This window comes from Oryx dammah, unplaced genomic scaffold, assembly GCF_014754425.2.
Source record: "Oryx dammah isolate SB20612 unplaced genomic scaffold, SCBI_Odam_1.1 HiC_scaffold_24, whole genome shotgun sequence".
NCBI lineage: Eukaryota > Metazoa > Chordata > Mammalia > Artiodactyla > Bovidae > Oryx > Oryx dammah.
The window spans coordinates 50,173,821-50,187,243 of NW_024070208.1; positions in this window are offsets into that span (position 1 = coordinate 50,173,821).

Genomic DNA, 13,423 nt, shown 5'->3' on the forward strand with positions numbered 1-13,423 from the left:
TGTAAGTTAGTTCAGATATAGGAATCCAGTAAGAAGTCAAGAGGAGTTCACAGTCCCTCTCTGGCTTTCTTTTTTTTTTTTCCCCAGAAAAACATCTATTTCTGCTTTATTGACTATGCCAAAGCCTTTGACTGTGTGCATCACAATAAACTGGAAAATTCTGAGAGAGATGGGAATACCAGACCACCTGACCTGCCTCTTGAGAAATCTGTATGCAGGTCAGGAAGCAACAGTTAGAACTGGACATGGAACAAACTGGTTCCAAATAGGAAAAGGAGTACGTCAAGGCTGTATATTGTCACCCTGCTTATTTAACTTATATGCAGAGTACATCATGAGAAATGCTGGGCTGGAAGAAACACAAGCTGGCATCAAGATTGCCGGGAGAAATATTAATAACCTCAGATATGCAGATGACACCACCCTTATGGCAGAAAGTGAAGAGCTAAAAAGCCTCTTGATGAAAGTGAAAGAGGAGAGTGAAAAAGTTGGCTTAAAGCTCAACATTCAGAAAATGAATATCATGGCATCTGGTCCCATCACTTCATGGGAAATAGATGGGGAAACAGTAGAAACAGTGTCAGACTATTTTGGGGGGCTCCAAAATCACTGCAGATGGTGACTGCAGCCATGAAATTAAAAGACACTTACTCCTTGGAAGTGGCTTTCTTTAAGGTCCTCTTCACATAACTTTTGAACACTAAGCTCAGAGACCAGAAAAATTAATTATCTCTCCCTTCTTTCCTTATTCACTCCTCACAACTTGACCCCACCCTCCAATCTTTAAATATCCTTTGTTTTAAAGGCACCACGTGGGTTCATCCCTGCCTTGCGGGCATGAGTGCTAAGTCGTTCAGTTATCCTGTCCATCTCTTTGAGACACCATGGACTACAGCCCACCAGGCTCTTTGTCCCTGGGATTCTCCAGGCAAGAATACTGGAGTGGGTTGCTATGCCCTCCTCCAGGGATCCTCTCGACCCAAGGATTGAACCCACATTTCTTATGTCTCCTCTACTGCAGATGGGTACTTTACCATTAATGCCACCTGGGAAGCCTGTCTTTGTTCGATGACTCATTCCTAAATTGATTACCTTAGTAAACCAATATAAGAGGCATTCTCGACTTGAACAAGATACCTCACACTGCAAGATTTTCTGAGATGTGAAGATAATGTAATATAAATAAACCTGCGAAGACTGCTAGCTGACCCAAGGAGGTCTACAGCAGATTGTCAAAAAATTGACAGGAAAAATTCTGCAGTCAGAACATGTAGCATTTGAGCCCTAACTCCATCACTTACTAGATGTGTAATTTTATTTTTTTCTTCTGTGAAATAAAGATAAAATTATACTTTACTTCATAGAAGTATCACAAAAATTAAATGAGATAATGCATATGAGGTACATTGATATGGTTACTTATCAACAGTGATAGTCAATCTTGTTAGTTACTGCGCTTGTTGTTCTGTCAGAAGCTTTTCTTTCCAGGGAGATGCTCCAAGGTGAGTTTAACTATGATTTTTTTCTTATTTTCACGTGGTACTTTTCCACAGTATAACTGTTCATAGATCAGACCATCCTTCAGTGTTCTCTCCCAGTTGTTCAGCGGTCATCTGCTACAAGGGCCAACTGTTTCAGGAGTGGCAGAGACAGCCCTCTGTAGAGACAGGACAAACTAGAAACATCAGATATTTCACAACTGCACTTAATAAAGCTACTTCTCTTGTGGCTCAGCTGGTAAAGAATCCACCTGCAATGTGGGAGACCTGGGTTCGATCCCTGGGTTGGGAAGATCCCCTGGAGAGGGAAAAGGCTACCCACTCCAGTAGTCTGACAGGATTGAGCAACTTTCACTTTCACTCTTTAATAAAACTGCATTTACAGATCATGAATCTCTTCTCTTTCTGTGCTCTAGGTTACAAAAAGACTATATTTACAGATTTTACTTTTTGTGGCTATGAATATTAATTACTTAAGACAGCACAGTGGGTGATGAGGGAATTGGTGATTCGGGAAGAAAGGTCCAGAGTAGAAAACACAGCTTCCTAATTTGCAGGTGACATGACTCCTTAGATACAAACAACAAACAACTTCATAATTCCTAACTTTTATGCCTTCGGAGTGGTGAGCAGCAGCTGTGTGGTGCTGGAACAGCCAAGAAGAGATACCCAACATCCAAGGTCAGGAGCAGGGGCCATGAGGAGAAGGTCAGAAGCAGCGACGGTAAGGAAATACCCCACATCCAAGGTCCAAGTAACCCCAGTAAGATGGTAGGCGCTGGAGTGACTATGAGGAGATACCCTGCATTCAAAGGCAAAGGAGAAGCCCTAGCAAGATGGCAGGAGGGGCAAATTTGCATTTAGACTCAAACCCCATTCCTGCCAGAGATGCTAAGAGGGCTCAAACAAACCTTGTGCACACCAGGACCCAGGGACTCCACAGAGACTGAGACAGAACTGTGTTTGACCATCTCCTGTGGCAGTGTGGCTCAGCAGTGGCCTGCCACAGGGACAGGGGCTCTGCATGCAGCAGACCTGGGTACGGCATAAGCCCTCTAGGAGGAGCTTGCCATTAATCCCGTGGTAGAGCTGCCAGAACTTAGACAGAACTGGGAAAAAGACTCTTGGAGGGCACAAACAGAACCTTGTGCACCAGGACCCAGGAGAAGGGAGCAGTGACCCCACAGGAGACTGACACAGACTTGCCTGTAAGTGTCCAGGAGTCTCCAGCAGAGGCATGGCTTGGTGGTGGCCTGCTGCAGGGTTGGGGGCACTGAGTGTAGCATGGGATCTTTTGAAGGAGGTGGCCATTATCTTCATTACCTCCACCATAGTTTGGCCCCAGGGAAATAGCAGGGAAATTTGGCTTTGGAATATGGAATGAAGCAGGGCGAAGGCTAGAAGAGTTTGCCAAGAGAACACACTGGTCATAGAAAACACCCTCTTCCAACAACACAAGAGAAGACTACACATGGACATCACCAGATGGTCAACACAGAAATCAGATTGATTATATTCTTTGAAGCCAAAGATGGAGAAGCTCTATACAGTCAACAAAAACAAGACCAGGAGCTGACTGTGGCTTAGATCGTGAACTCCTTATTGCCAAATTCAGAATGAAATTGAAGAAAGTAGGGAAAACCACTAGACCATTCAGGTATGATCTAAATCAAATCCCTTATGATTATACAGTGGAAGTGAGAAATAGATTTAAGAGGCTAGATATGATAGACAGAGTGCCTGATGAACTATGGATGGAGGTTCATGACATTGTACAGGAGACAGGGATCAAGACCATCCCCATGAAAAAGAAATGCAAAAAAGCAAAATGACTGTCTGAGGAGGCCTTACAAATAGCTGTGAAAAGAAGATAAGTGAAAAGCAAAGGAGAAAAGGAAAGATATAAGCATCTGAATGCAGAATTCCAAAGAATACCAAGGAGAGGTGAGAAAGCCTTCTTCAGCAATTAATGCAAAGAAATAGAGGAAAACAATAGAATGGGAAAGACTAGAGATCTCTTCAAGAAACTTAGACATACCAAGGGAACATTTCATGCAACGATGGGCTCAATAAAGGACAGAAATGGTATGGACCTAACAGAAGTAGAAGATATTAAGAAGAGCTGGCAAGAAAACACAGAAGAACTGTACAAAAAAGATCTTCTTGACCCAGATAATCAAGATGGTGTGATCAGTCATCTAGAACCAGACACCCTGGAATGTGAAGTCAAGTGGGCCTTAGGAAGCACCACTACAAACAAAGCTAGTGGAGTTGATGGCATTCCAGTGGAGCTATTTCAAAACCTGAAAGATGATGCTGTGAAAATGCTGCACTCAATATGCCAGCAAATTTGGAAAACTCAGCAGTGGCCACAGGACTGGAAAAGGGCAGTTTTCTTTCCAATCCTTAAGAAACGCAATGCCAAAGAATGCTCACACTACCACACAATTGCACTCATCTCACACGTTAGTAAAGTAATGCTCAAAATTCTCCAAGCCAGGCTTCAGCAATACATGAACCATGAACTTCCTGATGTTCAAGCTGGTTTTAGAAAAGGCAGAGGAACCAGAGATCAAATTGCCAACATCCGCTGCATCATTGAAAAAGCAAGAGAGTTCCAGAAAAACATCTATTTCTGCTGTATTGACTATGCCAAAGCCTTTGACTATGTGGATCACAAGAAACTGTGGAAAATTCTGAAAGAGATGGGAATACCAGACCACCTGACCTGCCTCTTGAGAAATCTGTATGCAGGTCAGGAAGCAACAGTTAGAACTGGACATGGAACAATAGACTGGTTCCAAATAGGGAAAGGAGTACGTCAAGGCTGTATATTGTCACCCTGCTTATTTAACTTATATGCATCATGAGAAACGCTGGACTGGAAGAAGCACAAGCTGGAATCAAGATTGCTGGGAGAAATATCAATAACCTCAGATATGCAGATGACACCACCCTTATGGCAGAAAGTGAAGAGGAACTCAAAAGCCTCTTGATGAAAGTGAAAGAGGAGTCAAAAAGTTGGCTTAAAGCTCAACATTCAGAAAATGAAGATCATGGCATCTGGTCCCATCACTTCATGGCAAATAGATGGGGAAACAGTGAGACAGTGTCAGACTTTATTTTGGGGGGCTCCAAAATCATTGCAGATGGTGATTGCAGCCATAAAATTAAGACGCTTACACCTTGGAAGGAAAGTTATGACCAACCTAGATAGCATATTCAAAAGCAGAGACATTACTTTGCCAACAAAGGTCTGTCTAGTCAAGGCTATGGTTTTTCCAGTGGTCATGTATGGATGTGAGAGTTGGACTGTGAAGAAGGCCGAGCACCAAAGAATTGATGCTTTTGAATTGTGGTGTTGGAGAAGACTCTGGAGAGTCCCTTGGACTGCAAGGAGATACAACCAGTTCATCCTAAAGGAGATCAGTCCTGGGTGTTTGTTGGAAGGAATGATGCTGAAGCTGAAACTCCAATACTTTGGCCACCTCATGCAAAGAGTTGACTCATTGGAAAAGTCCCTCATGCTGGCAGGGATTGGGAGCAGGAGGAGAAGGGGACGACAGAGGATAAGATGGCTGGATGGCATCACAACTCGATGGACATGAGTTTGGGTAAACTCCAGGAGTTGGTGATGGACAGGGAGGTCTGGCATGCTACAATTCATGGGTTTGCAAAGAGTCGGACATGACTGAGTGACTGAACTGAACTGAAATAGCATGGAAGGAGTACAACTCCAGCAATCAACAGATAATTGGAGTAAAGATTTACTGAGTGTGGCCCTGCCCATCAGAACAAGACCCAGTTTCTCCCTCAGACAGTCTCTCCCAACAGGAAGCTTCCATAACCCTCTTATCCTTCTCCATCAGAGGGCAGACAGAATGAAAACCACAATCACAGAAAACTAACCAGTCGGATCACATAGACCACAGCTTTTTCTAACTCAGTGAAACTATGAGCTGTGCCGTGTAGGGCCACCCAAGATGGACGGGTCATGGTGGAGTGTTCTGACAAAATGTGGGCCACTGGAGAAGGGAATGGCAAGTCACTTCAGTATTCTTGCCTTGAGAACCCCATGAACAGCATGAAAAGGCAAAAAGATAGGATACCGAATGATGAACTCCACAGGTTGGTAGGTGCCCAATATGCTACTAGAGATCAGCGGAGAAATAACTCCAGAAAGAATGAAGAGATGGAGCCAAAGCAAAAACAACACCCAGTTATGGATGTGACTGGTGATGGAATAAAGTCCAATGCTGTGAAGAGCAATATTGCATAGGAACCTGGAATGTTAGGTCCATGTATCAAAGCAAATTGGACACGGTCAAACAGAAGATGGCAAGAGTGAACACTGACATCTTAGGAATCAGCAAACTAAAATGGAGTGAATTTAACTCAGATGACCATTATATGTACTACTGTGGGCAAGAATGCCTTAGAAGAAATAGAGTAGCCATCACAGTCAACAAGAGTCTGAAATGCAGTACTTGGATGCAGTCTCAAAAATGAAAGAATGATCTCTGTTCATTTCCGAGGCACACCATTCAATATCACGGTAATCAAGTCTACGCCCCAACCAGTAACACTGAAGAAGCTCAAGTTGAACAATTCTATGAAGACCTACAAGACCTTCTCAAATTAACACCCAAAAAAGATATCCTTTTCATTATGCAAAAGTCGGAAGCCAAGAGGTACCTGAAGTAACAGGCAAATTTAGCCTTGGAGTACAGAATGAAGCAGGGCAAAGGCTAATAGAATTTTGCAAAGAGAATACACTGGTCATAGCAAACACCCTCTTCCAACAACACAAGAGAAGACTCTACACATGGACATTACCAGATGGTTAATACCAAAATCAGATTGATCATATTCTTTGCAGCCAAAGATGGGGAAGCTCTATACAGTCAACAAAAACAAGACTGGGAGCTGACTGTGGCTCAGATCATGAACTCCTTATTGCCAAATTCAGAATGAAATTGAAGAAAGTAGGGAAAACCACTAGACCATTCAGGTATGACCTAAATCAAATCCCTTATGACTATACAGTGGAAGTGAGAAATAGATTTAAGGGACTAGATATGATAGACAGAGTGCCTGATGAACTATGGACAGAGGTTCATGACATTGTACAGGAGACAGGGATCAAGACCATCCCCAAGAAAAAGAAATGCAAAAAAGCAAAATGACTGTCTGAGGAGGCCTTACAAATAGCTGTGAAAAGAAGAGAAGCAAAAGGAAAAGGAGAAAAAGAAAGATATAAGCATCTGAATGTAGAGTTCCAAAGAATAGTGAGGAGAGATGAGAAACCCTCAGTGATCAGTGCGAAGAAAGAGCAGAAACTAATAGAATGGGAAAGACTAGAGATCTCTTCAAGAAAATTAGACATACCAAGGGAACATTTTATGCAAAGATGGGCTCAATAAAGCACAGAAATGGTATGGACCAAACAGAAGTAGAAGATATTAAGAAGAGCTGACAAGAAAACACAGAAGAACTGTACAAAAAAGATCTTCTTGACCCAGATAATCACGATGGTGTGATCACTCACCTAGAGCAAGACATCCTGGAATGTGAAGTCAAGTGGGCCTTAGGAAGCACCACTACAAACAAAGCTAGTGGAGTTGATGGCATTCCAGTGGAGCTATTTCAAATCCTAAAAGATGATGCTATGAAAGTGCTACATTTAATATGCCAGCAAATTTGGAAAACTCAGCAGTGGCCACAGGACTGGAAGAGGGCAGTTTTCATTCCAGTCCCTAACAAGGCAATGCCAAAGAATGCTCAAACTACCACACAATTATTTAGCACGTTAGTAAAGTAATGCTCAAAATTCTCCAAGCCAGGCTTCAGCAATACGTGAACCGTGAACTTCCAGATGTTCAAGCTGGTTTTAGAAAAGGCAGAGAAACCAGAGATCAAATTGCCAACATCCGCTGCATCATCAAAAAAGCAAGAGAGTTCCAGAAAAACATCTACTTCTGCTTTATTGACTATGCCAAAGCCTTTCACTGTGTGAATCACAATAAACTGTGGAAAATTCTTCAACATATGGGAATACCAGACCACCTGACCTGCCTCTTGAGAAATCTGTATACAGGTTAGGAAGAATCAGTTAGAACTGAACATGGAACAAAAGATTGGTTCCAAATAGGAAAAGGAGTACGCATTATGAGAAACGCTGGGCTGGATGAAGCACAAGTTGGAATCAAGTTTGCCAGGAGAAATATCAATAACCTCAGATATGCAGATGATACCACCCTTACAGCAGAAATTGAATAAAAACTAAAGAGCCTCTTGATGAAAGTGAAAGAGGAGAGCGAAAATGTTGGCTTAAAGCTCAACACTCAGAAAACTAAGATCATGTCATCCAGTCCCATCATTTCATGGCAAATAGATGGCAAAACAGTGGAAACAGCGGCTGACTTTATTTTGGGGGGCTCCAAAATCACTGCAGCCATAAAATTAAAAGATGCTTACTCCTTGACTGGAAAGTTATGACCAGCCTAGACAGCATATTAAAAACCTTAGACATAACTTTGCTGACAAAAGTCAGTGTAGTCAAAGCTATGGTTTTTTCCAGGAGTCATGTATGGATGTGAGAGTTAGACTACAAAGAAAGCTGAGCGCTGAAGAATTGATGTTTTTGAACTGTGGTTTTGGAGAAGACTGTTGTGAGTCCTTTGGACTGCAAGGAGATCAAACCAGTCAATCCTAAAGGAAATAAGTCCTGACTATTCATTGGAAGGACTGATGTTGAAGCTGAAACTCCAAAACTTTGGCTATCTGATGGGAAGAGCTGACTCATTTGAAAAGACCCTGATGCTGGGTAAGATTGAGGGCAGAAGGAAAAGGGGATGACAGAGGATGAGATGGTTGGATGGCATCACTGACTCAATGGACATGAGTTTGAGTATACTCTGGGAGTTAGTGATGGACAGGGAGGCCTGGTGTGCTGCAGTCCATGGGGTCCCTAAGAGTTGGACAGGACTGAGTGGCTGAACTGAACTGAACATGTTATGGTTAGCATACAGACTTAATTTTTACCAAATCTGCATAATCCTTTATATTAACACATCTTTTCTGTCTTTTGACTGGAACAACTAAACTAGTTGACTGTCAATTGAATGAGAGGCAACATTAAGAATAGGGTCAAACTTCTTGAGAACATCAGGCATGCTGACCCTTGGCCCTTTGAATGGTGTCCTATTACATTCATTAATCTGAATGAAGTGAGGATCACTCCAATTATCCATGAGTCACTAGCCACATAACAGACACACACACACATACACACATCTACGTAACAGAACCAACTGTACTAAAATATCCTTCTCTTCCTTCTCCTTGGGCTTCTGGAGGGAAGGATTCTTGCTTACTGGATGAAGATAGGGAAAAACTGAAAGAAGCAGAGAGGCTGGTGTGGTCTCTAAAATAGAGAACTAGAAAGCTCAGGATGAGTGTTGGGGAGAGTTTGGGTAGATAGCTGAGAGTGAACGATTCCAGCTGTGGGAGAGTCAAGAGAATTTAAGAAGTAGAGCTGTGGTTTATAAACTGGGCCTTTTTTTTTTTCCCTAGAAATTTATTTCAGTGTGAAATTTGAAAGTTATAGCAAGGTAAGAATGGATTACACAGATCTTTGGCAAAAAATCTGGGTTATACTGCCCAAAGTGGAAAATTATCAGCTTCAATAGAAGTATGACCTTGTATATATTCAGCAAGTTTTATTATTTTACCCATGGTACATAAATTCTCTAGTCTTTCCAGGGAGACACTGAACTAGATTAAAAATTATTTTCCAGATGTTGTTTTATGATCTAGGGGCCAAACTGCATCTAAAATGCATGGAACACTGAAATTCTGTTAAAAAAAAAAAAAGATTTAATTTACATTGCTCTACCTAGATAACCTATGTGTGTGCATGCCAAGTCACTTCAGCCTGACTCTTTGAGACCCTATGGACTCTAGTCCGCCAGGCTCCTCTGTCCATGGGATTCTCGAGGCAAGAACAGTAGAGTGGATTGCCATGCCCTCCTCCAGGGGATCTTCCCAACCCAGGGATCGAATCTGTATCTCTTCCATCTCCTACATTGGCAGGTGTGTTCTTTACCACAGTGCCACCTGGAAAGCCCGAGATAACCTACAGATAAGCTTAATTCACTATATACTACTAGGAGGTGCAGTCTAAGCATTATTTTACTTAATAATGAAGGAAATCCTAAATACAATATAATCTCTAAGGCACAGATTTTAGGAAATAGGAAACAGTTGGTTATTTTTAATTCATTTTTAGTAGGTAGTTGAAAGACTAAAATCACATGATTCTATCTGAAGAGTTTATAAAACTATGTAAGTACGGAAAACGTTAGTAAAATTAGGTTAATTTGAGTAGCCATTTAAATATTAAGCTTATAGATTTTGGAGATTTCTAAAGATATGTGTACATTATAATATTAACAATACCAGGTATAGAATTGCTTATGACTATATGTTATAATGCACAGAAATGATAACAAAAGAAATATTAATACATCAATGTACTAATAGTTATTTGTAGCTGATAGTCGTGAAGTAAATTTTCTTAAAATTTTCAGGTTTTCTAATTCCCTATACCAACTAAAGGCTTCCCTGGTGGCTCAGACAGTAAAGAATCCTCCTGCAATGCAGGAGGCCTGGGTTTGATCCCCGCTGGAACCTGAGTTGGGAAGATCCCCTGGAAAAGGAAATGACAACCCACTCCGGTATTCTTGCCTGGGAAATCCCATGGACAGGAGTCCAGCAGGCTGCAGTTCATGGGATCTCCCAGTACAGGTGACAGACTGGAACCTGCCATTGTTGTGTTAAGTGGGTAGAGACTTATAGGACTGAAGCCTTAGCCTGGAGAATCAAATACTAACTCCAAGTAAATTGTGTCAGAATGGAATTAAATCATAGGATTCTCAGTTGGTTTTATAGAACTGACTGCTGAATTTGTAGAAAACCCACAAATCTGGCATCAGAAGTGTTAGGAGTTTGGAAATGTTGTGAGCAAAGTAGAAACACAGGAATGCTTTCCTTATGCAAATAGGCCTTTCTCTCTTTGCCATGCTTATTCATTCACAGAATGGTGATCATCCACAAGACAGAAGCTGAGTATAGATAGATTCCCGAGGGCGACAGTTAAGAGGTAAGCATGTGTAGAAATACACTTGAAGAAACAGCATTTATCTGTTCAGATTATAGACTTTTAAAAAATAAAGTAGAATTTTCAAATGAAATTTATTTTCTTGGTTAAACTAGAAGAAAATATGTAGCATTCTTCTACGTTCACCATTCCAATGAAAAAAGGCAAGACTATAGAGAAAATGAAGTCCCTATATGCCCACACCAAGAATAAAGAGGGGAAAATAACTTATTCATCTTTCTTAAAAAACAAGGCTAACCATACAGTTTCAACTACTTCACTTGTAATATTAGTCAAAACAAAATTTTACTAGGGTCATTAGTTTTGTAGTATTTTTTTTAGAAAGCCATCTACGAGATGAAGATGGATTATGACAGACTAAATAGCAAAACTAGAATTCGCTTTCCATGTGCCTTAATTTAGCTGGAGTTTTGGAAAATCAGTTACCAAAGAAATCACACAATTGAGCAGACCATTAAGCTCTAGTTTATTGTTGTCTTGTTGCTAAGTTGTGTCCAACTCTGTGACCCCATGGACTGTAGCACGCCAGGCTCCTCTGTCAATGGGATTTTCCAGGCAAGAATATGGAGTGGGTTGCTATTCCCTTCTCTAGGGGATCTTCCTGACCTAGGGATAGAACCCACAACTCTTACCACATCTGCACTGCAGGCGGATAGTGTACTGCTGAGTCACTGTGGAAGCCAATTAAGCTCCAGTTGAAATCCATCTTCTACAAACGAGAAAACTCAGCTCTAGTGAGTTTGCTCACTGGCCTCAGGTCAACAAATACTCAGTGGAGGAGCCAGAACTCAGCCAGGCTTATATGTTGACAAATCCATGCTCCTGACGTTGGGTAATTCATCCTTTTTGTCTAGTCCACACTCATCCTGAACAGTCAAGGCAGGTTTAAGGTTCTGGGAAGCCCTGTGGTAGAGAATTCTGGTAATGCTGCTCAATTTCTTGTCTCCCAAACTTACTTGGCCATAGGACCTGTTTACCTTTTAGCAGCTATAAATGTTCTCTGGAAATAAATTTCAGGGAATCCTGAGATGGCCCAAGGATCCCAGCTACAGAACCACAGGGACTAGATCTCACAGATGCTACCAGCAGTTCATGTGGTTACTGATCCCAAAATGCATTGGGGGAACCATTTCTTCTATATGACTTGCCAAGGACACATGTACACTTGGGCTGGTGACAACTCAGCTCAATAAAATACTTACAAAAGCATAACATGGACTTGGGCTATCAGACTGCGCCAGACACAAGAAAAGGCACCCCGCACAACAAAATGGTGCACAGCTGTCATGCCTTCCAACAATCCTTCAGAGCATTGGTGCCCTCTTTCAGGAAGTGGTGTTTTGCTTGTGACAAGACTTTCTAAGCAGAGGACTCTGCTCATAATAAGTCTTGCCCACTTCCTCCAGGTTTAAGAAGAGCAGAGGAACAGAAAAATACAATTGTAAGCAAGTATATTTTCCAAATTTTTGCTTGTCTTCTGGTCTGCAATCCTTTCATAGAAACAGCATACAAATGAATACAAGTGTCTTCATTTGATTTTTTTCATACCTAGGACAGTTTATTCAAAGGCATACATGTTTGATAATAAATTTAGCTTCAGAAGAAATGGGAAGAAAAACCAAGCATATTAACCGATTCATGTCACTGATACATCCCTTCCTGCCTTGTCCTGTGACTTTAAAATAAGTGCTATTAAAGTACTAATGAATGCCCTAATTACATAGCTTTAATAGACTTATTAAACAGTAAATGGTGATTTCTTCTCATAAGTACCCAATTTACTACAGAAAAACTAGTTAATTTGAGGCCAGAAAGGATTCAGAAAGAGTGATTATTGGCCAGACAAAATAAAATATAAATATATAAGGAAAACTGAATGTGCCCAAGTAATTCCCACATTTCATTTTGTAAAGTCCCTGAGATGTTCCTGAGCTTAGACTGTAAGATGTGTATTTAACTGAAATGGTTATTTCTAAATAATATCATGTTGTACTGAAAATAACATTTGTGAATGTACAAATTAACTCAGATTGAGAAGGGAAACAATGTAAGACTACATAAGAATTTTACTTTGCAAAAGACAACTTGAATGTTAGCAATATTTGGGTACCTCTTAGAAAAAATACTCTTTCCTTGTGTTTCATAAAGCAGTAGAATTTTTAAGAAAACCAATCTGCTCAACATCCAAGCTACACATTCTAGGATTCTTTCTGTATAATGAAAACAATCATCTAAAACAGGTGGGAAAGGGAGGGTAGGATGAACTGGGAGATTAGGATTGGCAATCAGTTCAGTCACTCAGTTGTGTCCAACTCTTTGGGATCCCATGGACTGTAGCACACCAGACCTCCCTGTCCAACACCAACTCCCAGAGTTTACTCAAACTCACGTCCATCGAGTTGGTGATCCATCCAACCATTTCATCCTCTGTTGTCCCCTACTTCTGCCTTCAGTCTTTCCCAGCATCAGGGTCTTTTACAATGAGTCAGTTCTTCATATTAGGTGGCCAAAGTATTGGAGTTTCAGCTTCAGCATCAGTCCTTCCAATGAATATTCAGGACTGATTTCCTTTAGAATGGACTGGTTGAATCTCCTTGCAGTCCACGGGACTCTCAAGAGTCTTCTCCAACACCACATTCAAAAGCATCAATTCTTCGGCGCTCAGCTTTCTTTATAGTCCAACTCTCACATCCATACATGACCACTGAAAAAACCATAGCTTTGACTAGACAGACCTTTGTTG